We start from the raw sequence: 26021 nt of genomic DNA on the forward strand, positions 1-26021 counted from the left end.
TGAAAATATTAGTCCACTAGAATTGGGATTTTAGGATATCTTGCATGATTAAGGCTCTGATGAAAAACGAATGCTTCTTTCCTTTCCTTTTGCCATTTTTTTCTCCAGTTAAAATTGAGCCAGGTCTCTGAATTCCCATTTTGGCTGAATTGGAAATCTGGAGTTGATGCTCAACTAAATGATTTTTTTTTTTTTTTTGCATTTTGTACACTGCCTTCTTCTTTCTGCCTTATCCCGTCCAAAGCATCTGACAGGTGGTGGGACCCCCTCCCTATCTTGAAGAATCAAACATATATTCTAAAGTTTAATGCTTGAATTATTCATTTGGATTCTGGATTTTGGGGTCATTTTGCTTTGTCAACCAAAGATTGACAACACGGAGCAAATGTCAGCAAAACAACAGGCACTGGCTTCTTAGTCAAAGCAATTTTGAAAGCAAGTCCTAATCTTAAAAAGAGCTCTTTCCAAGGCTTAGAAGTGACAGGCTGCCTGGGGGTGGGGGGAGTCTGCTCTGCTGGGCAGAGCCACCTGTATTTCTGTGTAGAATAATTTTGAAAGAGCTTTTTTCCCTCTTCTTTTGGCAGGACATTTGTCATCATAATAAAGATCTGGTATTTACCAGACCCTTTTAAACAAATAATCTGAAAGCAACAGGAGGAAATCTGCAATAATTTACAATCAGCTCTTAGAGCTGTTTAGCTTTTTCACAGTATGCCTGAAATGAGCAATGTTTATAAGAAGTTCAAGACTTCCACAAGCAAACCCATTCTCCTGAAGGTGACAGCTTGCTCCTGACACTCTGAACCCAAGGCCTGGGGTTTCACATCACGTTCTTAGAGCAGTATCTGAGCATTAGGTCTGCAGCTCTCTAGAGGGCTTTATGGGGGAAGGACCACTCTGGGGAAAGGACTGTTCTCCCCAGAGCTAACATTTCTGTTACACAGGCTTCAAGACAAGTGAATCTAGATCTATGCTGGGGGTGGGGGAGGTTTGGGAAAAAAGAAGAGTAGAAAATCTGATCCTTAATTCCAATAGCATATAAATGAGGTAAGATGACATGACCGATGTACCATCAAGACCCTATAATGAAGTACTGCACGATGTGGATGCAGAACTCATTTCAAGAGCTTTATTTCCCAGCAAAGGGAAAGGACCACTGTGGACTGAAATGGAAAAGGTGAGACTTCAGTTAAGTCTTTTCATCCCTTCGGTAAATATTTATTGAATATTTTCTACATGACAGTTACTGAGTTGAGCGGAGGATGGCGATAAAGAAGAAATGGGCCCTCGTATGAAAGTGCTTATGTTCAAAGGGGGAGAGAGGCATTAAACATCTAAAAAAGAATTTCAGGTCAGGAAAAGGGCAATGAGGGAAATAAAAAGGTATTTACAGAATAAAAAAGTAATTTTTAGACAGTGTGGTCAGGGAGGTTCTCTCTTAGAAGGTGACATTCTAGCTCCTATTGGATTATAGGAAAGATCCAGCCATAAGAACATTCACGGGGGGAGCACCAATGAATTGGAAACCACCGATGCGAAGGGAAAAGTTGATGAAGCTGGGGTTGACTGAGCCTGACAGAGTTGTGGGAGAGGACCCAGAATTACTGATGCTGGATGTGGCGAGAGGGAGTCATTTTAAGGAAGAAAATTGACTAACTTAGAATTGACTAACTTAGAATTACTTCATCCTTCCACCTTGGCCCTTTACTGATATACCTTCCCTTCCCTGCAGAGGTATGCTAAGTAACATGTTCAGAGCTCCTTGAAGCACAACAAATACAGTGAAATCAAAAGCTGATTGTGTCCATCAACCAGTCATTCACAGAGCACCTTCAGACCTGGGAGTTCAGGTCTCTACCTCCTTTGTTCCTTTTAAAGAGCTTACATCTTTTCCATCTCTATGAGAAGAGGAGACAATTTACTGTTATGATATTTGCTTATCATTAAAATGTGAACTGTGCCTTCCTAAAGACAGTTAATGGTGTGTATGTGTGTGTGTGTGTGTGTGTGTGTGTGTGTGTGTGTGTGTGTGTGTGTGTAATGGCCTTGCATCGCTGAAGTCTGACTTGGGGTAGGCCCCAGTTTCCTTCCCTTGCCTCCTGCCATTCACTCATGTGTCGGTTGAGATCTGCCAGAGCCCCTCTCTAATGGTTCCCAGGGCTGTGCTTAGTTAGGGCCATGGAGCCAGGGCAGCCTTTTTCCACTGGGGCTCATTGCTAGTACTCCCTTCTCTTATAGCTCTGTGAAAGTATGACTTTAGTGTTTCTGGTTCTCATTCTTTGGAAACCATTGTGAAGGGCTTTCATCATAGTACTCAGTACTGGGCCACCCAACATGGCACTGCATTCTGTCCCTGAATCAAGTGTATGTGTGGTGGTGTATTTTTTCAAATAGGTCATTAACCAAAAGACTCTGTAGCTCCCATCATAGTGCTATCTTGGGCAGAATATCACCTTGGTCTGTGTTTATTTGTAAACAGCCTCAGGCCCTGAAGTAAAAGAAAGATTTGTACCCATTAGATGTGCAGGATAAGACCCACATATCTCCCTAATTTACCCTGGAAAGAGATCTTGGTATAATTTTCTGTACAGATGACAATCTCTGCTCTTGAACAAATTGCTTCTTAGACTGCCTTCCTACAAATCAATGTGTATCTCTGAAAAGAATCCATTGCTGTTTTCCTAATGAAAGGGGAGCAAAAAAAAAAGAAACAAAGAAAGAAAAAAAGGATGCCAAATCTTTATAAAAGGTAACTCCTTTACGATAAAATCTTTAGAAAAGCCCTAAAGGTGGGAAGAGGTGAATCAGCTGGTCTCTAATTCATACAAGGTGGGGCGGGCGAAGACATGCTAATGTTATTAGGATACTAGACAGAAATATAAACGATCTCATTAATACTCAAAGGGGTAAATATAAACATCAAATTCCAATTGTGAATAACCTAAAATTATAACTAAATTATACATAGCCAATATTTTCAGGAAGGGGATCTTTCCTGTCTCTGTGATTAGAAACGAAACAATTTTTGATGAAAATAAAATTGATCATCTTATGACTACATTGTTAAGGATGCAGTAGATCTACAAATATTTACTTCTCCCAGTGCTTTTTTAAATGCTGAATTTGAGACTCACAGTATTAACTTTGACTCTACACATGTCTTTCCTATGAGGAGCTTCACACATTTGGGGGGTATTAGCCCATCGTGGAGTGAAGAATAGAGAGGGAATTCTGTGTAAATTTTCAGGTGAGATTCAGTGGGGTGTTTATAACTCACCTCAGCAATCACCTGGGTTAGGAACAGAATTGCACCTAGGAACGTCCAGTCCAGGGCATTAGTCACTGGTCAAAGAAGAGGTGAGCAGTAAATCAGTGCAGCAAGTTCCATGAGGAAGACGGACAGGAAAGGTGACCAGCCTGTGACCATGCTGCCCCACTCAGATCTGTATTGTCAATTATGGCTTCCTGCTGGGCACCTGAGGCTGAGGCAGTGGCATCTAATTGCACCCAGTATTAATGGAGTGTACATGCTCTGCTCATCACTGGGAGATTACCGGATTACCCAGGATTAAAAAAAGGGAAGGTTGTCGGATCAGCTGACACCAGGTCCAATTTAGGCTTTAAAACTGTAACAACTTCTCGGATTTTAAACAAGCCTATCAGCAACTTTTCTTTTTCAAGGCAAAAGCCACCTTTCAAGGGCTTCTCAGAATTGGAAGGCAATGAACTTACAAGTGTTCCTGAGTCCATAATGGGTAGGTATCCAAGTTTCAGTTTCCTCATCTAAAAATCAGGATAATAAAATCTATTACTTCTTAAGGCTGCTGAAAGATTAAATCAGACAAACTAAGTAAAACTCATAGTACTGCCTAGAATACAGTGAACCCTCAATAAAAATGAATAATTATCATACACCAGCAATCTTTGGCGCTTTTTACACATTATTTCCTTTTTCTGGAAATATAAGTGTTTTCTAAGAAATAGAACTTGGTCTCACTTAACTTGTTTCAGACCATGCTATAAACGGATAAATGTATTCATCTATCCATCCACCCATGCATGCAGCAAATATTTATTGAGTCTCACTTACTTTTATTTGTGCCAGGCAAAGAAGAGAGACAAGGTCCCTGCTCCCATAGAATGTAAACTCTTGTGGAAGAGAGAAGACTAAACAACAACCAAAGAATATACTGTGTAAAATTATTAGGTAATAATAAATAGTAGGAGGAAAAAAGGTGAGAGGATGGAGAATGATCAGCAGAGATGGAAGTTGTCTTTGATACAGTGGTCAGTGAAAGCCTCTGTGGAGGTGACATCTAAGTTAAGGCAGGAATAAATGGAGAGAAATGAGGTATTTGATGATCTGGGAAACAGTATTCAAGACCAAGGGTACAGGAAGAGCAAAGGGGTAGGAAGGAGATTGGCGTTTTCAAGGAAAAACAAGAGAGCCTCAAGGTCTTACTTCACTTCTTCTGCTATAGCAGCCTCCTGTCTGGTGTCCCTGCTTCGGCTCCTCCTGCAGTCAATTCCCCAAGCAGCAACCAGAGTGCTTTTTAAAAGAAAATTAAATCGAATCACGTTATTCCCCAGATCACAACTCCACAATTTCCAGTTTTCTGAGTGGTTTCCCATCTCACTCAGAAAAAAATCCAAACTCCTCATGTGGCTTTCAAGGGCCATCCAAAGACCAGCTGGTTCTGCCAATCTTCTCTAGCACCATGCTCATCTAGTTTCCTCCTCTCCAGGAGGGAGGGAATGAGGTCAGCATGGTAAGATACCACTTAGGAGCCGTTGTAGTCAAGGTGAGGATTGAAGGACTGAGTGGCAGTGTTGGGCGGGTGGTGGGGGGTGAAGCATTTAGATCGGGGATATATTTGAGAGAAATGCTGATGAGATTTGCTGAAGGATTGGCTGTGGGCTCTGGCTTTATAGCTCCTTGGTTTCTACAAGTTGTCAAGTGTTTTTAACGGCTGCTCCTAGTTTGGGCTTCCTGTTTCCCTGGAGGGATTATTCTTCTGTAGCAAACTAAAAGGCTACACATGGAAAAGCTGATTTTTTAAATGATCAAACTTTCCCCCCATGAAATTTCATCTCTGCATGCCCTCAGAATTGTAGTGAAACCTCAGCAACATGGGTGGATGTTCTATGGGTGGATTATTCAGGGCCTTGAAGAAGGGGTGGAAAGGGAAAAGAGATGAAAATCAAATCATACCTATCAGCATTATTTATATGCTGATACAATTTTCATGGAAACATATATGGACAGTATTGGCTAAAAATGAGTTTTGAATTATCTGTAAGTCTCTATTATCTTTACTATGGAACTTATTTTACAAGGTTGAAAATATTAAATGTATGAGAATGTATTTTGTAAAAAAACAATATCCTAGGCCTGTCAATGGCCTCCAAGACCCTGCGTAATCTGGTTGCTATTGTCTCTTTTACTTTGTTCCATTCATATTATTCTCTCACCTGGTTCCAGTGAGCTGTACCCTGACCATTCTATTTAAATTGCACCCAGCTCCCCAGTCCCATCCTATTCCCTCGCTCCTGGTGCCCCTTACCCAGTTCTATGAATTCTACAGTGTGTGTTCTTGCCTACTATATAATTTATTTTCGCATTTTGTTTGTTTATTGTTTGTCTCACTAGGATGAAGCTCCTAGAGGGCAAAGTTTTTTAACCTATTTTGCTCACTGAATAGATCAAGCACCTACAACAGTGCCTGGCACATACGAGCTTCTCAGTGAATGTTTGTTGAATGGATGAATGAATGAATGAATGTTTATTTTTCTATTAACACGTTGGGGTAAGGAGCAGAATGAAAGAAATTGTAGGATGAGGACCTAAGCTATACATGCCTACCACAAATTCAGACATAACCTCCCATGAGTAGTATTCCTAACATCCAAAAATAAAAAGCCTAGTGAGGAGGAGAAATGACTGGACAGAGCTACTCAGCTGATCCTCAGCTTCCAAGCCTTAAAGCCCTAGGGGCTAAGTATCACCCTCAAGGCCTGCTCCAGTAGGAAGCAGTTACTAAATGAGGAAATAACTCATCCTGAGAAGGAATTTCTAAAATAAGGGCATCAAAGGAATTTGGTACCCTCATTGCATCTGATCCATCCCCCTTTGGACCAGGGCCAGAGTTCTCAGGAGATGGGGCTGGAAAAATAGTGGGGCTAATAAAAAGGTAAGTCACAAGGCAGCACTGTTTTGCGGCCTAGTAGCAGGGTGTGATGGCTGTGGGGGGAGCATATTTCCCTATACACCCACTTCAGTTTGGAAACTATTGGCATGCCATGGGAAAATGGCCTCGTAGGACAGGAGTGGAGAAGCTGCTCCAAGAATTTCATGCATGGTCTACTGGTAGCTGGGTCTTGACTGCAGCAGATTTGTGAAATTGCACGGTGATGTCCCCCTGGGACCACAGACCACAGTGTGGGGTCAGGAGGATTGCTAGGAGTGGAGGGATTTAGAAGAAAGCATTCTCCGGCCACCTAACTAGGGTGGGGGAAGGCCCAAGAATGGGTATATAATTTCTGTTGCTGGGGTCTTGCTACACCAAGACTGGTGTGCTTGAGGAAATTCCCATTTGGTCATGCTTATTGCTGGTGTCACTGTCAGAATGGGGCAATAGAGGGATTTTCAAGTCAAGGAAGGTCTTTCTAGGATCTACACCATGTAGCCCTGGTTTGGTATTAATATGCAGCAGTGGAGGAAATGAGCCCCTGCACTGAGAGGTATGACTAGTATTCCTGGTCACTCTGCCAGAAAAATCATCCAAAATCCCCATGGACTTGGGAATTTTGGGAAGGAGGCAAGGACAGGATCCAGGATCCTGTCAGTCCTGGTCAGTGTCATAGGCTCTGGGTTCAGGGTGGCATGGTGAAGACCTTCCTACTGGATTGTGGAAATTACATTTGCAAAATGAAGTTGGCAGCATCAAGGTGAAGAAGTAAGAACTAAGAAGCCCATTTCTCTGCCATAGACATACAAACTGACAGCACAAGAAACTGTTGAGTTTCCTTGGAGGCATCATGGTCCCAGAGTTGTAAAACTTCGTGAAGAATGATGTCAGGAAAGAAAGATGTGATATTGCAGAAGGATCTTGTTCAAAGTCACAGGAAGCAAATTCTTTACATTAGGAAGTATTGGCCATTTGATGGATATAAACTTTGTGAGGTTCCATAATTTCCTATTTTTTTTATTGTCCCGGGGCACCCCAAACTGTTTTGGAACAACACAAGGTATAAATAAGCACATGAGTAAAAATACACATTTCCTTTTTGTTTCCTCTCTTGGCAGCAGCAGGCATGCCTGACTTACTGCCAAGTGGCACCAGGGGACGGAGACATACACGGAGACATACACAAAAAAGACTACCCAGAGAAATATGTGCTATAATTGAGGGGAGCATGGGGTGCTTTGGGAGACTTTGGGAAGGGCTTTCAACCCATATACTGGATGGGGTAGGGGATGAGTCAGGGAAGGTTTCCAAGAAGAGGTGGCACTTAAACAAAATCGTAGATAATTCTACTTCTAATATTAACTACTGTAAATAGTCCAGTATGGTTGGAGCAGAGAGAGTTATGGGAGGGATAAGAAGGGATAGGGATAGGGATGATAGAGCCAGAGATGAGACTGGAGAGGTAGATGTACTGGAGCCAGGTGATGAGTTGCTTGACTTTATCCGGAGTGCAGTGGGTGATACTGAAGGAGTCAGAGTGGGCGACAACAGGATCACATTTGTGGTTGAGAAAGAACAATATGGTGGCAGCACAGAGAATGCATTAGGAAGGGGGTGAGACTCGAGATGGGAGCCTAATGGCCTGGGATGAAGCGATGGGAGTGAGAGTGGAGAGGAAGGGATTGACAGGACTGGAGAGAGAGGGACGAGTCAAGGATAGTGCCCAAGTTTCTTTTTTAGCAACTGATTGGCTCATGGTGCCACTTACCATTCACTATTTGCTTTAACATAGTTCTTCGGTTTGCCTTCATAATTATCTTATGTCATTTTTAACAGATCAAAAAGCTCTGAACAAACAGAAAAACGGAGGAAAGCTCAAGGTCTCCAGCTTGTAAGCTGGGAGCTGAGATCCAATTTCAGGTTGGCCTCGGTTCTGAGACCATGCTTCCAATGCCCCAGGCACATGAAAAACTTAATAAGGCTAAAAAAAGAATATGGCTTTGAGTAGGCTACATTCACCATAGAGACAACATGAGCTAAGATCTGAAAAGCAGAATCCCGGAACCTGAAATTTATTCTTTACTGCAGTTAGCATGGTGAGATATGACCTCCTTTTTGACAAGGTCGTCAATGTTCTCTCTCCAGTGCTATGCAGCCTCTTTATAGCTCACTGATGGCAAATAGGATTGAATCAAGATTTTAAAGAGGGAAAAAAATTGCTGTTAAAAATGTCCTTACAAAAAAAAAGTGACATGGCACATCTTATCTTAACCTTTGTCTCACAGATTTGCTTACACCACCTCTGAAAGTAATTTGTTTAAAAACAGTTATCTTGCTGGAGGAGTTTAATAAAAATTTAAAAGTTTTGGGTGGAAAATACATCTTTACCCAGAATCTTGTATGGTAGTAATGTGACAGACACAATGCTTTAAAGAGAGTACATTTTGGGGACTTCCCTGGTGGTGCAGTGGTTAAGAATCCATCTGCCAATGCAGGGCACATGGGTTCGAGCCCTGGTCCGGGAAGATCCCACATGCCACGGAGCAACTAAGCCCATGCGCCACAACTACTGAGCCTGTGCTCTAGAGCCCAAGAGCCACAACTACTGAACCCTGCGTGCCTAGAGCCCGGGCTCCGCAACAAGAGAAGCCACCGCAATGAGAAGCCTGTGTACCGCAATGAAGAGTAGAACCCGCCAGCTGCAACTAGAGAAAACCCGTGCGCAGCAACAAAGACCCCATGCAGACAAAAATAAATAAATAAATTAATTAATTAATTTAAAAAAAAAAGAGAGAGTACATTTTGTATTTAGGCTCTCTGAGCCAAAGGGTTATACAGAAGTCCTCTGATATCAGGCCACTGACAGAAATGCAACATTCAAACCCACCTGGGCAATATATGGGTCATCCCTGCAGCCATTAGGTACATATCAGTCTGAATTTGAACTTCTGCTGTTTCTTTGGCTGGGACTGAATTTAGCCTGCATGTCTAATATCTTTGAAATTATCTTTTCCTCTCAGTTTGGATGGAAGCAGCTTCCTCATTAGTGGAATAGGAAACTATTTATAGGAAAAGAAAATATATAGGAATATTTGTAATATTTCTAGAATACGCTTTTTCATGCTTTGAGTTGGCTGCATATTAAAGATAGGTTTGATTTAGATTTGCCTCCTATATCTTTCCCTCAATGCTTATTTTTATCCAACTTGTCTCCCTAAATATACTTTTCCTTTCTCACTCAAAAACAAATACACCCCAGTCAGGAGTTACATTTGTTGGTTTCAACAGTTTGTTGGTTTGTCACTCCCTTTCTTGGGCTTCTACCTGTTGGGGCTTGTGCCGGGGCTCCCAACACTTTAGTTTCCACATCTGTTGGATTGCCTTCGCTCACCTTGAGAGATCACTGTGAGGCAATATAGCTCATCAATGTCATCATAAACTGCTCTGCAAAAATATGTCTCAACATCTGTGATGCCAGATTCAAAAGAGCTCAATTGTGTGTGTCTGGTGAAAAAAAAACAAAAAAGAAAACAAAAAAAAACCAAGGTGGTCTTCTGATGCTGAACAGCAAGGTGAGGGGCTGGCAATCTTCATGTTTCTTATGGGCCTGGACTGCATTTTCTTCAGCTGTCCTTGCTAGCAGTGAAGTGCTCTAGCATTCTTTCCCATTAGTAGCAGTCTGCAGGCTTACAGGTCAATTATTTTTCTTTTTCTTTTACTTAGAAGGGCCTTCTTTCCCTAGTTTTTAAGAGCAGGGACTTTGAGACAGTAACCCCACCCTTCCACAGCAGGTCACGTAAATGTCTAGGTGCCACCCTCCCCCAATGGGCAGTCGGCCCATTTATGCAAGAGAACAATAAGGAGATGGTTCCTTGGCTTCTGCTTCTTTGGCAATGGAGGAGAAGGAGGTGGCTGAAGCTAGACACGTTGTACATGCCCAAGCCTTTTGCAAAGTCTCACCCTATTGAGCAACAAGAAGGCGACTGTCTCCATGTTAACACCACCAATGACAATGTTAAAACTGGATTGGCTAGGTTTTTTCATTGAAATCCTGGCTTAAAGGGTGTGTCCATGTGCCTGCAAAACATAAATGGAAAGAACCAAAAGGGAAGAGAAGCAAAGTGAAATGACTCCTTTCTTGGCAAGGAAAAAAAGACGCCATTTTAGAATGAAGGCAGTTACCACTATAGCTGAACAAAGAGCTAGTTTAAAGAAAATAACCAATCACTTAAATAGAGAGGTCTTTACGTCTGTGAAACTCAGTCACCTACAAACTGAACTATCTAGGTAACTGTTAATTTATCATTCAGGCCAAATGTGTTTTCTCCCATCATTTTCAAATTCTTGTGCTGAGCTAGAACCGTGCCACACCTATTATTGCAGGTACTCTTCTGCCTCTTTGCCTTTGTGCCTGCTGTTCTCTCTGCCTGAAATGCCCTTCTGGTCTTTTTACACTTGGGGAATGCATATTCACTTTCTAAATTCTGTCAAAGATCTTCTCCACCTTTTCTATGCCCCAGACAGAACTGGTTGCTCCTGAGGGGCTCTGTTCAAATTTTACCACAGGACTATGGTTTTCTTGAATTTGAAGGTTGTTTCTTATTTATTTCTGTATTCTTGGTGCTCTGTACAATTCTACACACTACGCATAATTAACTTTGCTCTAACCATAGGGAAGAAGCCTGTTAGTTATCCAGACTTCAGTTAATGATGATATTTGTTAAGATGGGATCTGATTTCTGACACATGTTCTGGATTTTTGGTTTCATACAGTTTTTCCTATTTTCATACAATCTGAGGGTGAATGTGGAGGATCTATATTGCTTTAAGAAAACTTGTACTCCAAGTCAGTAAAATCTTCCTTTTGAGTAGAATCTAGGACTTTGGCATTTTGCCATGTAGGTGAAGGGAGAGAGGTTCAAACATGACTGAGAAAGCCAGTGTAGGTTGAAAAAAAAGGAGGAATGATATCAAAAGGCAAACTTTGTCTTCAGTACAAAATGATGTTTCTTAAAATTGGGTGTGTCAAACCAAAGCTACCTTCAGGCAGGTTTTACTTGCATAACCTGCATATATTCAGAATCTAGAGTTTTGACTGACCTTAGTTTCAAAGGCAGGATTTTTATGTGAATAAATTCTTTCATCCATTTAGTAGATCAATCATCAGTTTTCTTAAGACTCCAGGCACATTTATCTCTCTGCATTCTTTCACCTATAATAGAAGAAAGCCAGAGCTCTGAATTCATTTAGTTCCTCTCAGTGCTTTACATTTAAAAAAACATTTCCTTAAAATTAAATAAAATGAATCCACTTTTTAGGAAAATTTAACATGTAAATCAGCAGAACACACACAATTACCCATAATACTGATACCTGGAGATAACCACTGCTAACATATTTATTGGCTCATTCATTCAACAGACATCTCTTGGTATATAAACTTATTTCCAGAGGTATTTGTTGCATCTATATACCCATAACCACACTTTTTATTTGCAGAAATGGGATCATAATATCCTTATTGTACTATTAGTATTTAATGTACTATTTGTACACTTCTCTCCCATGCGTTCTGTTTTATGGATTACCATGATTCATTTAACCAGTTTATTATTATTAGGTATTAAGGCTGTTTCTAAAGTCTTGGTATTACAAACAGGACGATAAGGAACATTCTGTAGATACTTCTTTGTCTTCTTGTCCAATTGTTTCCTTAGGAAAGTTTTTAAATAAAAAATTCTGGGAAAAAAGGAATGCAATTTTTAAAGATTTTGATGTATTAGGCTAATTTTGCTCAGAAACATGGTTATCACTCCTTTTTTTATTGAATTATAATTGCCCTACAATATTATATTAGTTTCAGGTGTACGACACTGATTCAATATTTTTATACATTATGAAATGATCAACATGATAAGTCTAGTTACAATCTGTCACCATACAGAGTTACTACAATATTATTGACTGTATTCTCTATACTGTACATGACATCCCCGTGACTTACTTACCTTACAGCTAGAAGTTTGTACCTCTTAATCCACTTCACTGGTTTTGCCTAACTCCCCAACCACCTCTTCTATGGCAACCACCAGTTTGTTCTCTGTTATCTATGAATCTGTTTAGTTTCATTTGTTTTGTCTTTTAGATTCCACATGTAAGTTAAATCATATGGTATTTGTCTTTCTCTGACTTATTTCACTAAGCATAATACCCTCTAGGTCCACCCATGTTGTAGCAAATGGCAAGATTTAATTCATTTTTATGGTTGAGTAATATATATATTTATATTATTTATATAATATATATATTTATATATAATAATATATAGTATATATTATACTCTATAAATAGTATAGTATGTATAGTATATAGAATACTATATATATAGTATTTATATATATAGTTATATATATATATATATATATATAAACATCTTCCTTATCCATTCATCTATCGATGGACACTTAGGCTGCTTCCATATCTTGGCTATTGTAAATAGTGCTTCAGTGAACATAGGAACATATATCGTTTTGAATTAGTATTTCCGTTTTCTTCAGATAAACACCCAGAAGTGGAATTGCTGGACCATATGGTAGTTCCAGTTTTTTAATTTTTGAGAAAGCTCTGTACTGTTTTCCATTGTGGCTATACCAATTTACATTCCCACCAATAGTATATAAGGGTTCCCTTTTCTCCATATCCTCACCAACACTTATTTTTTGTCTTTTTGATAATAGCTATTCTAACAGGTGTAAGGTGGTATCTCACCATGATTTTGATTTATATTTCCCTGATGATCAGTGATGTTGAACATCTTTTTATGTGTCCGTTGGTTATCTGTATGTCTTCTTTAAAAATGTCTATTCAGATCCTCTGCCCATTTTTAATTGGGTTGTTTGGGTTTTTTTTGATATTGAGTTGTATAAGTTCTTCATATATTTTGGATATCCACTCCTTATTGGATATATAGTTTGCAAATATTTTCTCCCATTCAGTAGGTTGCTTTTTCATTTTGTTGCTGGTTTCCTTCACTGTGCAAAAGCTTTTTAGTGTGATGTAGCCCCACTTGTTTACTTTTGCTTTTGTTGCCCCCCCCGAAATTGTTAAGATCAATCAATGGATAGATCATCTGGACAGAAGCAAAAAGGAAACACTGGCCTTCAATGACACATTATACTAATGAGCTCAATAGATACATACAGAACATTTAATCAAACTACAACAGAATACACATTCTTTTCAAGTGCACATGGAACATTTTCCATGATAGATCACATGTTAGGCCACAGAACAAGTCTCAACAAATTTAAGAAGACTGAAATAATATCAAGTATCTTTTCTGATTACAATGGTATAGAACTAGAAATAAATTACAGGGACAAAATTGGAAAAAATACAAATATGTGGAGGCTAAACAACACGCAACTAAACAATCAATGCATAAATGAAGAAATGAAAAAGGAAATTTAAAAAATCCTTGTATTATGTGTTAGAGTCCCTGTTTTTCCCATACCTTTACCAATATGGAGTATTATCATATGTAAAACTTTTACTAATCTGATATGTTAAAAATAGTATATTGTTTTAGCTTTTATTAACTCCTTAGTTGTGTTGAACTTGTCTTTGTTGTACATTTGTGTTTCTTCCTTCGCAAACTGCCTGTATATTTTTTGCCTTCTCTTTAAAATTAAAGTTATTGCCTTTTCTTATTGATTTGTGAAAACTCATTATATATTAAAGATATTAACCTCATTACATAGTAAGCTATTCCTGAAATATTAACCTGTTCTTTTGTTTATTGTTTTTTAGTCTTTTATTACTCATTAGAGAACTTTCATGAAAAATAAAGGGAATTCATAATCTTGCTCTTAATGTGGATTTGTTTTTTTTCTGAAGGCCTCTGCTCTGTTATTCTTCTCAAGATTTGTAAAACTGTGAGCCAGAAGAGTGATTGGTCAAACTGAATATCTAGATATGGAATCTAAAAAGCAATATACCTAAGCTTCTTTTCTAACTAAATGGTTTATTTTCATTTCTGTACCCTACTTTTTGCACCATGTGGCATCATGTGAAGATAATTTTATAAAATATAAATGTTTATATGCCAAGGGAAGATTCTTATAGTTCCACAGTTTGTTGGATTAGATTGTAATCTTTGGGATTCAGGAATGAAAGATCAAAATTCCCAGGAATTGTCAGGAATTCCTGAAAGCATAACTTGTTTTTATCTTTAAAATACTTCCCACATTTTTTGTATTCTTTACTCACAATATTATGGATATCTAAAAAATTTATTTTACAGGCATAACTTGGAGATACAGTGGGTTCAGTTCCAGACCACCACAATGAAGGGAAGAGCACAATAAAGTGAGCCACATGAATTTTTTGGTTTCCCAGTACATATAAAAGTTATGTTTAGAGCTTCTCTGGTGGCACAGTGGTTGAGAGTCCGCCTGCCGATGCAGGGGACACAGGTTCGTAGCCCGGTCTGGGAAGATCCCACATGCCATGGAGTGGCTAGTCCCGTGAGCCATGGCCGCTGAGCCTGTGCTCCGCAATGGGAGAGGCCATAACAGTGAGAGGCCCGCATACCGAAAAAAAAAAAAGTTATGTTTACACTATACTGTAGTCTATTAAGTGTGCAAAACCTTATGTCTAAAAAACAATATACATACCTTAATTCAAAAATACTCTATTAATAAAAAATGCTAACCATCATCTAAATCTTCAGTGAGTCATAATATTTTTGCAATAGTAACATCAAAGATCACTTGTCACGGATCACCATAACAAATATAATAATAATGAAAAGTCTGAAATATTGTGAGATTAGCAAAATATGACACAGAGGCAGGAAGTGAGCAAATGCTGTTGGAAAAATGATGCTGGTAGACTTGCTCCATGCAGGGTTGCCAGAAACCTTCAATTTGTAAAACGTGCAGTATCTGAGAAGCTCAATAAAGCAAAGCACAATAAAACAAAGTATGCCCGTAATGAGTAAGAAATATCAAGTTTGGAAGTATTTACAAAGAACTTATTTTGCCTATAGCAAATATTCAAATGCTGTAAAATGCCAGCAAACACTATTGGGTAGTATTCAAACAACATAACACTCAAATCTCTCAACACTATGCAGAACCATGTCTCTCAATCGCCAATTTAAAAACTCATATTGCTTCCCAAACTTGTTATTTCTTGGGATACCACTCATAGGACTTGTTTAAGGTATTCTGTGTATATAAATGTACTAACATTTATTTTATTTGCAAGCATGACTCACTGTTAGCACCAGCCAGCACTGTAAATGTTCACTTTTAACATAGCAACAGCTACAAGCCAAACTGACTGATTAGATTGTGACCTCTTCTTGCCTCTGTGCTCCTGTTCCCGTTCCCTGAGATTCTGGTCAACCTTAACCTTCGACTGTTTGTATTCACATTCCCTGCTCCTGCTTTTGACCTGATGTCAGTGGAGCTCTTCAAATCAGTAACATCTTTATATTGACAGCTACGTTTTAGTTCTTGCAGGATAATCAGAATAATTTTTCCAGTTTTCCTAATTTCTTAACAGATTTTCCTGGAGATTTAGAAAAACACATCAATAGCCCAAGAACTACTAGGAAGGAATTCCCCCATGGATGGGCTACCCAAGCCTGACCCCTCCAGGACTGACCAGGGCTGCTCCTTTTGGACCCAGGCTGGGTGGAAGGCAGTGACATGACGGGGCCACACAGGACTGGGCTTCAGGAACCCTGGGTTTTAATCCTGGTTGATCCATTAACTATAGCTTTGGAAACTGGAGTCAGTTTCCTAACTTCTCAGGGCCTCAACTTGCATCTTTAAAATAAAGCCCTCTTGTTAGTTTAAGAGAAGCTGAAAGTGTATAGGAGAAGAAAAACCGCTTCACATCTGCGAGGCCTTGAGGTCACTGTGAGGGCAGAAGAACAAAGGTGTGTCAGGAAAGTCTCCTAGGTGGGATAGGGGTTCTCCGAGCCCCTGGAGGAGAGGCTGGTGGCTGGTGTTGGCTCTGCCGTACCTCGCTGGGTGTGCTCCAGCCAAATGTGCAATTGGGAGGGTAGGCTGCAGCCAGCAGCAGACTCCAGCTCACCCAACTGGTTAATTTCCAACTTTCCTTTTCCTTTTCAGACATTTTAGGATTCTCTGTGCTAAATCCAGACCACAAAGAACCTTATTTATTAGTATATGAAATAACGATAAAATAATAATAAAAATGTCTATCATTAAGACTAAGTTCCGAAGTTAAAACCAGCAACAAGTGTGATTACCTCAAATGTTTCTGTGGATTTGACAAGGTGGGGTGGTATGGGGGTGCAGTGTGTTTTTCTTCATAAAGGTAAGGGGTTGGTGCTAAGTATAATTCAGTGAAAATTAATAATAAACATGTTAATTTGCTTCTGGGAGCAACAAGTGTTGTTTAATGTAATTAGGTACTGTTTGCTAATTCTAGGCTTGTCAACTTAACTTGTTTTGAGTAGGAGGAGTCCTGAGCAGTGCAGGAGGAGCTAGATTAGAAAAATATCTTGGGAAAGAGCTATCTAGTTATGCCACATTTAAATGTTTAAATTGCTATAAAACATTTACCATCCACAGAGGAATTAAAACTTCCTGGTGAACAGTCTCAATTTCACATACATATTACTAAAGTGGATTACACAAAATACACACCCACACCCACACGCACACACATGCACACCCTACATTCCCTATCTAGCCTACTCTTTTTTTTTTTGGTGGTACGCGGGCCTCTCACTGTTGTGGCCTCTCCCGTTGCGGAGCACAGGCTCCGGACGTGCAGGCTCAGCGGCCATGGCTCACGGGCCCAGCCGCTCCGCGGCATGTGGGATCTTCCCGGACCGGGGCATGAACCCGTGTCCCCTGCATCGGCAGGCGGACTCTCAACCACTGCGCCACCAGGGAAGCCCCTAGCCTACTCTTTCTCATCCTTCCAGTCTCTGAAGACTGCCTGGAGCCCCCAGGTTCACATCAGGCACCTCCTGGGTATTCCCTCAACACCTTGTCCTTTGTCCATCAGAGTGTGAATCCCAAAAGGCTGCATGGTCTCTGAGAGCACAGACCCCACGCTGTCCATTTCACAGCTGTATTCTTACCATTACACACAGAGACTGACATAGAGAGTGAACTCAATACATATTTACTGTGGGCCAGATGCTGAGCCAGACACATCACATACAAAATCTTAACCAATCCTCTCAACAACTTTGTAGGATAGAGATTATCATTACAATTTATCAATGAAGAAACTGAGGTCTACAGAGACTAAGTAATTCATTGATGATAACAGGGCTAGTAAGTCCCAGAGAACTGATTTTTGAATATAGTTCATTGGCCATATGACTGTATTTGCTGCACTGATTCAAAGACATGAAGGACATATTCACTGGCCTTGAAGAGCTTACTCCTGAGTAAGAGTTCTGTGTACATATTCTGTCGTAGTTAATTCTTGAGACCAAAATAAAACATCTGATGTGTTCTTAAGAGATTTTTAAAGAGGCACTCATTAGGAACATTTTGCATAGTAAATTTTTTTCCATAGGTTTCCTATAGGTGGGGTAACTATTGCCTTTGTAATTTTGTTACACATTTTTCAAGAGGATACCACATATTTGGGCTTGGACATATATCGACTGATTCTTCATAGCTCATTGACATTTACTGTTCTTTCTTAAAATCCGATTTTGATTTTATCAAAAACTGCTCAAACCAACTTAGATGAAAAAGCACAGGATAATCAAGTTATCTAGTTATACAAAAGAGCACATGCTAATAATCACATTCATAGTTGGGTATTTCATGATTACTTTTGCTCGTAGGTGCTGAAAGTAGTTTTTTAAGGTGATATGATAAATTTCAGAAGGACAAAATCGATGGCATTTTGCAAAAGAGGTATTTTTTCAAGAGCTAGTTTAGTAAGTGAGGAGGTTTAGGGGCTCAGGAATCAAGACTGAATGGAAGAGGATTTAGAGATAACCCTATTTCTTGGGGAGAGAACCAAGTCAAGGAAAAGAGTTAAGAGGCCATTCTGGGATGATAATTGGAGATTTTTTTTAAAGGGCAGAAGTGCATGCCTTTCAAAGGACCTGTCTTTTGAACAGGTCTAAGCTATCTAAACTGCTAATGACCTTCAAATCCTGTTTCCAATTCTCCTGTCAGAATCAGAGGAGGCAAGAGCTTCTGACCTTCATAAGCCTTCCTTCATCATGAGTGCTATATACAGCAATTCACCCAGCTGGCTTTGGTCCTAGTTACTGTGCCTTGCTTCTTGTAAATCCATATGGCTTTGGATTAGATTTCCCACTCATGAATTTGCTCTAGGACTCTCAGATTCTAGGCTGTTTGGAGTTGAAGTGTCCTAATCATGTGGCCTGGCACAGTCCGTATTCAAGGCTATTTATTTCATTGGATGGTTCATGTTTTATTACCTCATGTTTGACCTCAAGCAGCTGATCCAGGCCTTCCCCTGGGTCAGGTTTTTCCTCTGCTATTTTGTAGGAGGTAGCTCTTAGGGATTTCATTCTACCTTGCTGACCATGATGGAACAGTGCAGGTCTGAAGAGGGGTATCACCATCTAGAATGGAAAGGTTGGAATTCAGAAGTATTTCAAATGAAAAGTTAACAGGATATTGTAACTAATTAGATGTAGGTGGTAAGGAGAAGAATCTTTGTAAAAAAAGGTTTTGAGCTTAAGAGACTGTGAGGAAATGGTGCCACCTATGAGAGAAGTAAGAAGGACTTAGTTTGTGGTAAAAGATATTGACCTTGAGACTTCTTGTCAGGTACGTATAGAAGGAATTTGAGGCTTTACATGGAAGCCTGAAATAATCTTTTCTGGAGATAGAGACAGGTGATTGCTGATATTCTATGGCTGGAAGGGATTTCAACTAAAAGATGCGGGGAGGTGGCTTATGGTGGAACCTTGAGGCGTGCTCACACAATGAGATGCAAAGAAGACAGAAATCCTTGAAGGAGATTAAGCCAATCTTGTGAGAAAGAAAAGAGGAGAACAAGGTGAGGACTTTGTAAGAGAATCCGAAGGAAAAGGCAGTGTCAAAAAGTAAATGGCCAAATGTCAAGGACTGCAGAAAGCTCGAGCAGGAATCTAATGATGGGGAAAGCGCTGATCAGCTCAGAAGAGCAGTTCCAGGAGAGGGCCACCTTAGTTTATCTTGGTGCCCTGGAGGAATCAGCTCTTCTAGGAGGAGAGGGAGGACAAGAGCTTGGAATGCTATCCCAGGATGAATCAGAAACCAGCATGGGTGGCCATGGAGAGTGAGGTATCATGTGGGTCGAGGCAAATGAAAGCAATACATAGCTAGCCTTGAGACAGAAAGCCCCTAATTCTATAAAGTTAGTATTCTTTAACCACTAAGGCAAATAAAGAGCACAAAGGTTGGAAGCCAAAAGAGACACTGCAATGGCCTTGTAATATAAAGTTAACCTCACACAGTTTTTGTTATAATTTAATCTGTTTATTTTAATCCAACGAATCGACACATTTCCAAGAATAAGCAAAAGCAGTTATACAAATTTGCATAAACTTAAGATCCAGGGCCAGAAAGGCTAGGCCCAAAGATTTCAGTTGGAAAGGATAGGGAATATAAATGTTAATGATGAGTGAAAACTATGTGATCTTAGCCTGAGATGCATTCTTTGGCCTTTTCTGAACTAAGAGTATTGCAGAGATCATGCAACTGCCATGGATACTGCAGCAGACACACACAGTAGCATTTGATTAGAAGTCGATATCACAGACATGGCTGGTGACAGGCACCAAAATCAGCTGTGTTCATGTTATGACCCGAGTAAGCGTGGGCAGGGATTTGATGGCTATAGAAAAAACACCAGCTCTTTTTCACCATTGGGCAAGTGAAGGTCACACTGTCACTTAACCTCTCCAGGTTAAATTTTCCTTGAAAGAAAAATGAGGAGGTTGGACAGATTATCTCTAGTTCCATTCCAGAAGTAAAATTCTGTAATTTTCTGACTCTAAGATTCATCTTCTTATATCCATTAAAAAATTAAAAATTCTACATAAGATGTTTGCTGAGCTCTTGATTAATTTAAGTCTGAGAATAGGATGGACTACAGCAGCTTTTGTAGACAGACAGAAATTTACGCAGACGTTAGTCCTCAAAATTCTTGATTTTGCACCTCTATTGTTAAAAATACTGTTTGAGCACAAACTTCAAATGTATGCATATTTATTTATAGCTAAATATATATACTGTTGGACTTATACATATATTACAAAAGAGACACAAAAAATGAGAAAAGTATGACATAAGAATAAAAACAAATCTAAAGCGAACATCTAAGGATCTTTCCCTACCCTACATCTTAAGGTATTATTTTGTACACTCCATTGGGCAAGCATGGTCTTTGGAGACCATTTAGAGATAGGTATTTGCCACCTTACACTAAAGACTTAGTAGTGTGGGAAATAACTTTTCCAAGTCAGCAATTATGCTATTTGATAAGAAAGTCTTCCTAAAACCTAAATATATTAAATTAGGAAATAAAAGCAAATTAATAAAACCGGGTAATCCCTTGCTTTTCAAAAAGACAAACTCTTCTAGACAGCATATCTGAAAGTAACATGGTGAATCTGATTTTTACCAAGCAAAGTTAGCAAGAGAATCTGCATTCAAATGAGGAAAAGCCATATTAATAATGAAAAATCTCCCCAAATCCCATCTACTACACTTGACTGAAAATTATCGAGTAAAGAGGTTTAGTATTATCACATCTGTGGTGTAATAATTCCTATTATTCACCAGAGGGGTCATTTCTGTTGGTAGGTCGATCTGCTTCTTAGACATTTCATTTTCCTCGCTAACTTTTGTCAACACTGAGCTTGTTCTGGTGCTGTCAGCCATATCTCTGATATGAATGTTTACATTTGAGATTTCAGATTATGTAGAATAGAGTCACATTCTACTCTATTATAGATGGGGGCACTTATGGAGTCTAAGCTATCTAAACTGCTAATGACCTTCAAATCCTGTTTCCAATTCTCCTGTCAGAATCAGAGGAGGCAAGAATGATTTTCTTTACAAAATGTAAATGGTAGAAAGAAGGTTAAGTTTACAGGTCATTTCTTTAAACAAATCTAAATAACTTGACTCAGACAAGAAGAGCTGATTTATATCTACCACAACAAACATAAGACACATATCTGTACCATCTCTTGAATGGCTTTAAGAAGCCATTAAACCTGTTGGCCCTTTACCCTAAAAAACAGTAGTTTAAGATAAGCTCTGTTAAAAATAAATTGCTGTCGTTAGCAAGTATTATTCATTAAACAAATAACATTCATTAAAGTAATTGATTCTTTATATTAGGATTCATCCTCAAAGCATGTAACTCGCTGCAAAACAGTACTGACAAGAATGGCTGGGTCTGTTCGGGGACCCAGCATCCTGGGCCAAGGAGATGCAAGGTCAGTTCAGGAACCACATAGGCTCCCAACGGTCAACACTGATGCATTCTGACCTACTCTGACCCATCCTTACCCACTGTGGTCCATCTTTCTTATGGAGAAAATAACATCTTCCATGTTCTATGGCACAGAACTTGAAGGTCTCAGTTGAAGACATGTGCAAGGATGTGGGAAGAATAAAATCTCTTTGGGGGAATGTACTATATATTGTCTTTGGGCATTTGGCATCCATTTATATCTCACTTTCTGTCTCCCTCCCCTATACCGAAGGGCTGAGGATAAAATTTGCATTTTTCAGATTCCTCAGCAGCTAGGATTCTGGATGTATTATGATACGCGCTTGGAAGAGATGTGGAAAGCAGGTGGAAGTTGAAGGCTGTCTTTTTGCAAGAGTGGCAGCTGACATCTAAGCTCTGGACTCTACATTTCTCTTAGCAGCTTCATGAGTCGGAAGCAGCCATGTTCATTGCAACAGATGTATGAGTAGTAGCAGTAAGTTCCTAAAAGCTGGTTCACAGCTGACCATGAAACCAAAAGACCTGTGGCAATCCCCTGACTTATGCTTTTCTAGCCCTTCCAATTATTGTATGATCATCTGGTTTCCTGTACTAAATCCCCTTCTGCTGGAAATACCTAGAGTGGTTTCTGTTTCATGCATTAAATACAGAGAGTCAGAAAGACTTTTGACCCTATGCATAGATAACCTCTGAAGGCCACTCTGTGGCTTGGAGTGACTCTCTTTGGGCACAAATACAAGCCCATTGGTTTTCAGAGCAAAATGTCAGTTTTGCTACATCAGATCTTTGTTGGGATATTAAAACCTTGAAAGCATGTTCTCCAGTACCTACCAAAAGCAAATTTACAAAACATATATCTGAGAAAGATATGTTAACTCTTCCTTCCTCTGATCTTTTAAGCTTTATTCCTGTAATATAATTTTAATTGAAGTTACTGAAAGTTAAGTAAGAGTTTTTCAAATAACCCTTATGTAAGAATCTGAGTGACCAATTTCTACTAGCATTTATTGCCAGAAGAGCATTTGTTTCTTTTGGTGATCTTCATAATAAGAATGATGTAACTCTCATTTTCTTTCCCTTATTTTGCTCTCTCAAAAGCTCAAAGTCAAATTAGGAATTAATTGTAAGCGCTCTTCCTGGCAAAATTACTTTTATCCTCTGTCCTCTTGGTTTCCAATCATTTACCTCTACTTTAACTATTGTACCCATTAGGAAATGTGTACATGGAATTTACTTAGAAATAAGGAATAAGGGATATCTGTACTATATATAAATAAAAATAGAACCATTTCCTCCCTACTCTGTATGAGTAACTGCTATTAGCCTTAGTGCTGTTTTCTATGTAAAGTCTAACAACATCATTTTATATTTCTTAGACATTGATGCAAAAACCTCTTGGATGGTGTATCTTACACATAAAATAAAGAGTGCCAAGGAGCTCTTCTGAAAAACAGTTATTTTCTCAATGCTTCACAATTCTTTAGTCCTAAAGCTGATTCACAAAAACATGAGTCAAAGCAAAGCAAACGAGTATTGTAAACAGCAAAGAGTTAACTTGAAAAGTGTGAGTAACAATGAAACACAAAAATCCCCCTCAGCTTTTTTCTTTCTAATATTCTCCACACACAATTTCCTGTCAGTCTCTCTGACTTTTCTGAGAGATATTATTTTCCTTTCCAGTACCAATTTCAGCAGTGATGGCCTAAAAGGTTCTGGTGCCCCAAGTGAGACTAGATTATAGGACTGCATATGGGGTCAAAGATAGGAGGGTTCTTAAGGATTTTTACCAACAAAACAAACGCGGTGGGGTTTCATGTCACTTTAAGTAAAGATACCAATACAAGCAAATTCTCCTCTTGTCATATTGATAAAGAAGCAAAAGACTCCTCCCGTCACACTGGTGGGAGCACTGATAAACTGAGTGGGGAACTGAACTATGAGCTGGGGTGTTTTGTGAAATTCTCCACTCTGATGTATATACACCAAGTGGAGAATGTACACACACACATACAGATATTTGAGATCAAGAAAGAGATTGTAATTTTTTAAACAATATGTGACCTTTAGTAGGTGTCCAGGAAGTCTAGCATAAGCACAAGAAGTTTCTGGGAAGAGTTCACCATCAATGACGAATTTACTTCCCACGGTGACATAAGGGATTAAACGATCATAAAGGGGAGGTGGGAAGCAATGAGAAACACACTATCTCTTGCCTATTTTTTCCTCTTGAAGGACTCATGCTTTCTGTGAGTTCCAGTGTCTTGCTGTCTGAGGACCAGTATGCAAAGGGGCTCATAGACTTCTTGTACCTTTGTCTTAGTATTCATTGTCTCAGTGCAGGCAAGCTGCTTCTAACAATTGTTAGTAATCTCACTCCTTGGACTGTTGTAATCTTGAAGGAGGGAGGAAGTAATTAGTGCTTTTCAGGATGTTGGAGAAGTGCCAACAGAATATTTGTATTCATTTTTCCACTACAATGTCCTGAAAGCCAAATATGAGTTCCATGAACTATGAATTGTTCCCCTTCACGTAACAGTTGTCTTCTCAATTCCATAATAGGTAGAATCAACACTAATTCAGAGAAGCCTTGCTTGCTCTACAAAACACTGCTTTACTTCTTGAGGATCAGAAGGAAATGATGCCTAGGGTTGTGACCAGAGCTCTGTCTGGCTGTATTCCTCGCCGGCACAGCACAGGCTTTGCAATCAAGCAAACTGGGCTGGCGTTCTGGCCATTTCACATCTCTCTCTAAACCTCAGTATCTTCATATGAGAAATAGGGACAGCAGTTGACTCTCATATGGCTGTGAGGATTAAATAAAATTATGCAGGTAAAGTATTTAACCAAAGCCCAGCACCCACTAAGACCTCATTAAATATGAGCTTCTGAGGTAGCTTCAGGGACTAACTCCTGCTGCCTCCAATCTCCTGCTCATGGTGTCTTGGGTTCTGTCTGTACATCTGTGCCTTGCACTTTGCATTGCTGACTGGCTGGTTCTTCCCATATGTTTCATTTAAAATTAAGGATTTAATTGTGATTAGTCGACAAAGCTAATTACCATCTTTTTACTGAGTGAAGCCCTTTCAGATCATCTTTCAGTTAAAGGTAATTCTATCACAAGATACGTTATTCTGGGACCATTAGAAAATGCCAGTCAGTTATTATTAATTCTTCCATAACCTCTTCTATTAATTAGTCTTGCTTATTCAGGACGAAGATTAGGATTATGATCTGGATAGTATTTGTATTATTTTAAAGACTTGTTTCCACCCGCTTGTGTCTAATTTCAGGGCCAGTTAGAATGTTCTTTGTTGAGGATCAAACAAGGGGCACCAACTCTTTAGTAAACTGCAACATAGACTCTCTTTAGAACTGGTTCTAGCCTAACCCTTGAAGAGAAAGCAGGTCAAACTCTGCTTCCTCATGGTGTTACATTTCTAATTAGCTGCAGAATTCTTTCTACTCCATATGGCCCCAAGCACCCAAAGGCAACAGCAATCTAAACTAGCTTTTAATTTTTTGGAAGTCATATTAGTGAAGGTCTTGTTACGTCATGTGAAATGCTGCCCAGCTGTTTGCCAGAGATGTTTAGAGGCAGCCTGTTACTTTATGGGTGGCTAATACCTGAGGTAAAGTCAAGGAAGCACGAAAGTTCTCATATTACTTGAGGTTAATTATCTGTGTGGTAAGGCTTAAATATTCAGTTTAACATTTCTGATTTGTTCATCTCTCCATCTAGATGGGCGTTAACTCGAAACCTGAAGGCATGTTACTGGCAGTAGAGTTTTGGGTGCTGATTTTTATGAGTGCTATGGATGAGTGCACTTTAATTTTTTTATTGTGATTTTTGTACAACAGAGCAGCCAAGAAATAAAGCAGGAGTCCGTGAAATTTCACATATATGAGAAAATCCAAAGCATCTTCATATTAGGGTTAGGATAATTTCCATTTCTCTGAAAGTAAAAAACCTAAATCTCAATTTTCTTAATGTACCTAATGTCTTTATGTAATGTATTTAAGGGAATTATTGGAACAAATCAGTCATTTTAATTGCCATTAATTTTTCTTATTTTTTACATGAGATATGCATTAATTTCTTTGTGGCATTATGAGTTTTAAAGTTGAAACAGCTAGGTTTTAGCTTTAGTATCTGGCCAGGAGTTAACACACAGCTGGGTAACTATGCAATCATTCTAAGAGAATTTATCAGGTTGCAGGAAAACTGTGAAACCAATGGATATTTTCATAAAACAGATTATAGACTCCTGTGGAACTTATAGATAAATATTATCAGGAAGGTTCTGAGTCACCTAAAGAGAAAGTGTTAACCAAATCAGC

At 39.3% G+C, this 26021-nt stretch overlaps 1 long non-coding RNA gene across 1 annotated transcript in view; it reads right to left on the minus strand.

Moving 5' to 3' along the window:
- Positions 1–3731: 3731 nt before the first annotated feature.
- The window catches only part of LOC132430645 (uncharacterized), a 219211-nt gene continuing 196921 nt past the window's right edge, over positions 3732–26021 (minus strand). Inside the window, exons 5-7 of the long non-coding RNA XR_009520541.1 lie at positions 11289–11400; positions 4463–4549; positions 3732–3783 (exon numbers count right to left, since the gene is read on the minus strand). This is a non-coding gene — a long non-coding RNA (uncharacterized lncRNA). The remainder of the gene's footprint in view (positions 3784–4462; positions 4550–11288; positions 11401–26021) is intronic.

Source organism: Delphinus delphis, chromosome 9, assembly GCF_949987515.2.
Source record: "Delphinus delphis chromosome 9, mDelDel1.2, whole genome shotgun sequence".
Lineage (NCBI taxonomy): Eukaryota > Metazoa > Chordata > Mammalia > Artiodactyla > Delphinidae > Delphinus > Delphinus delphis.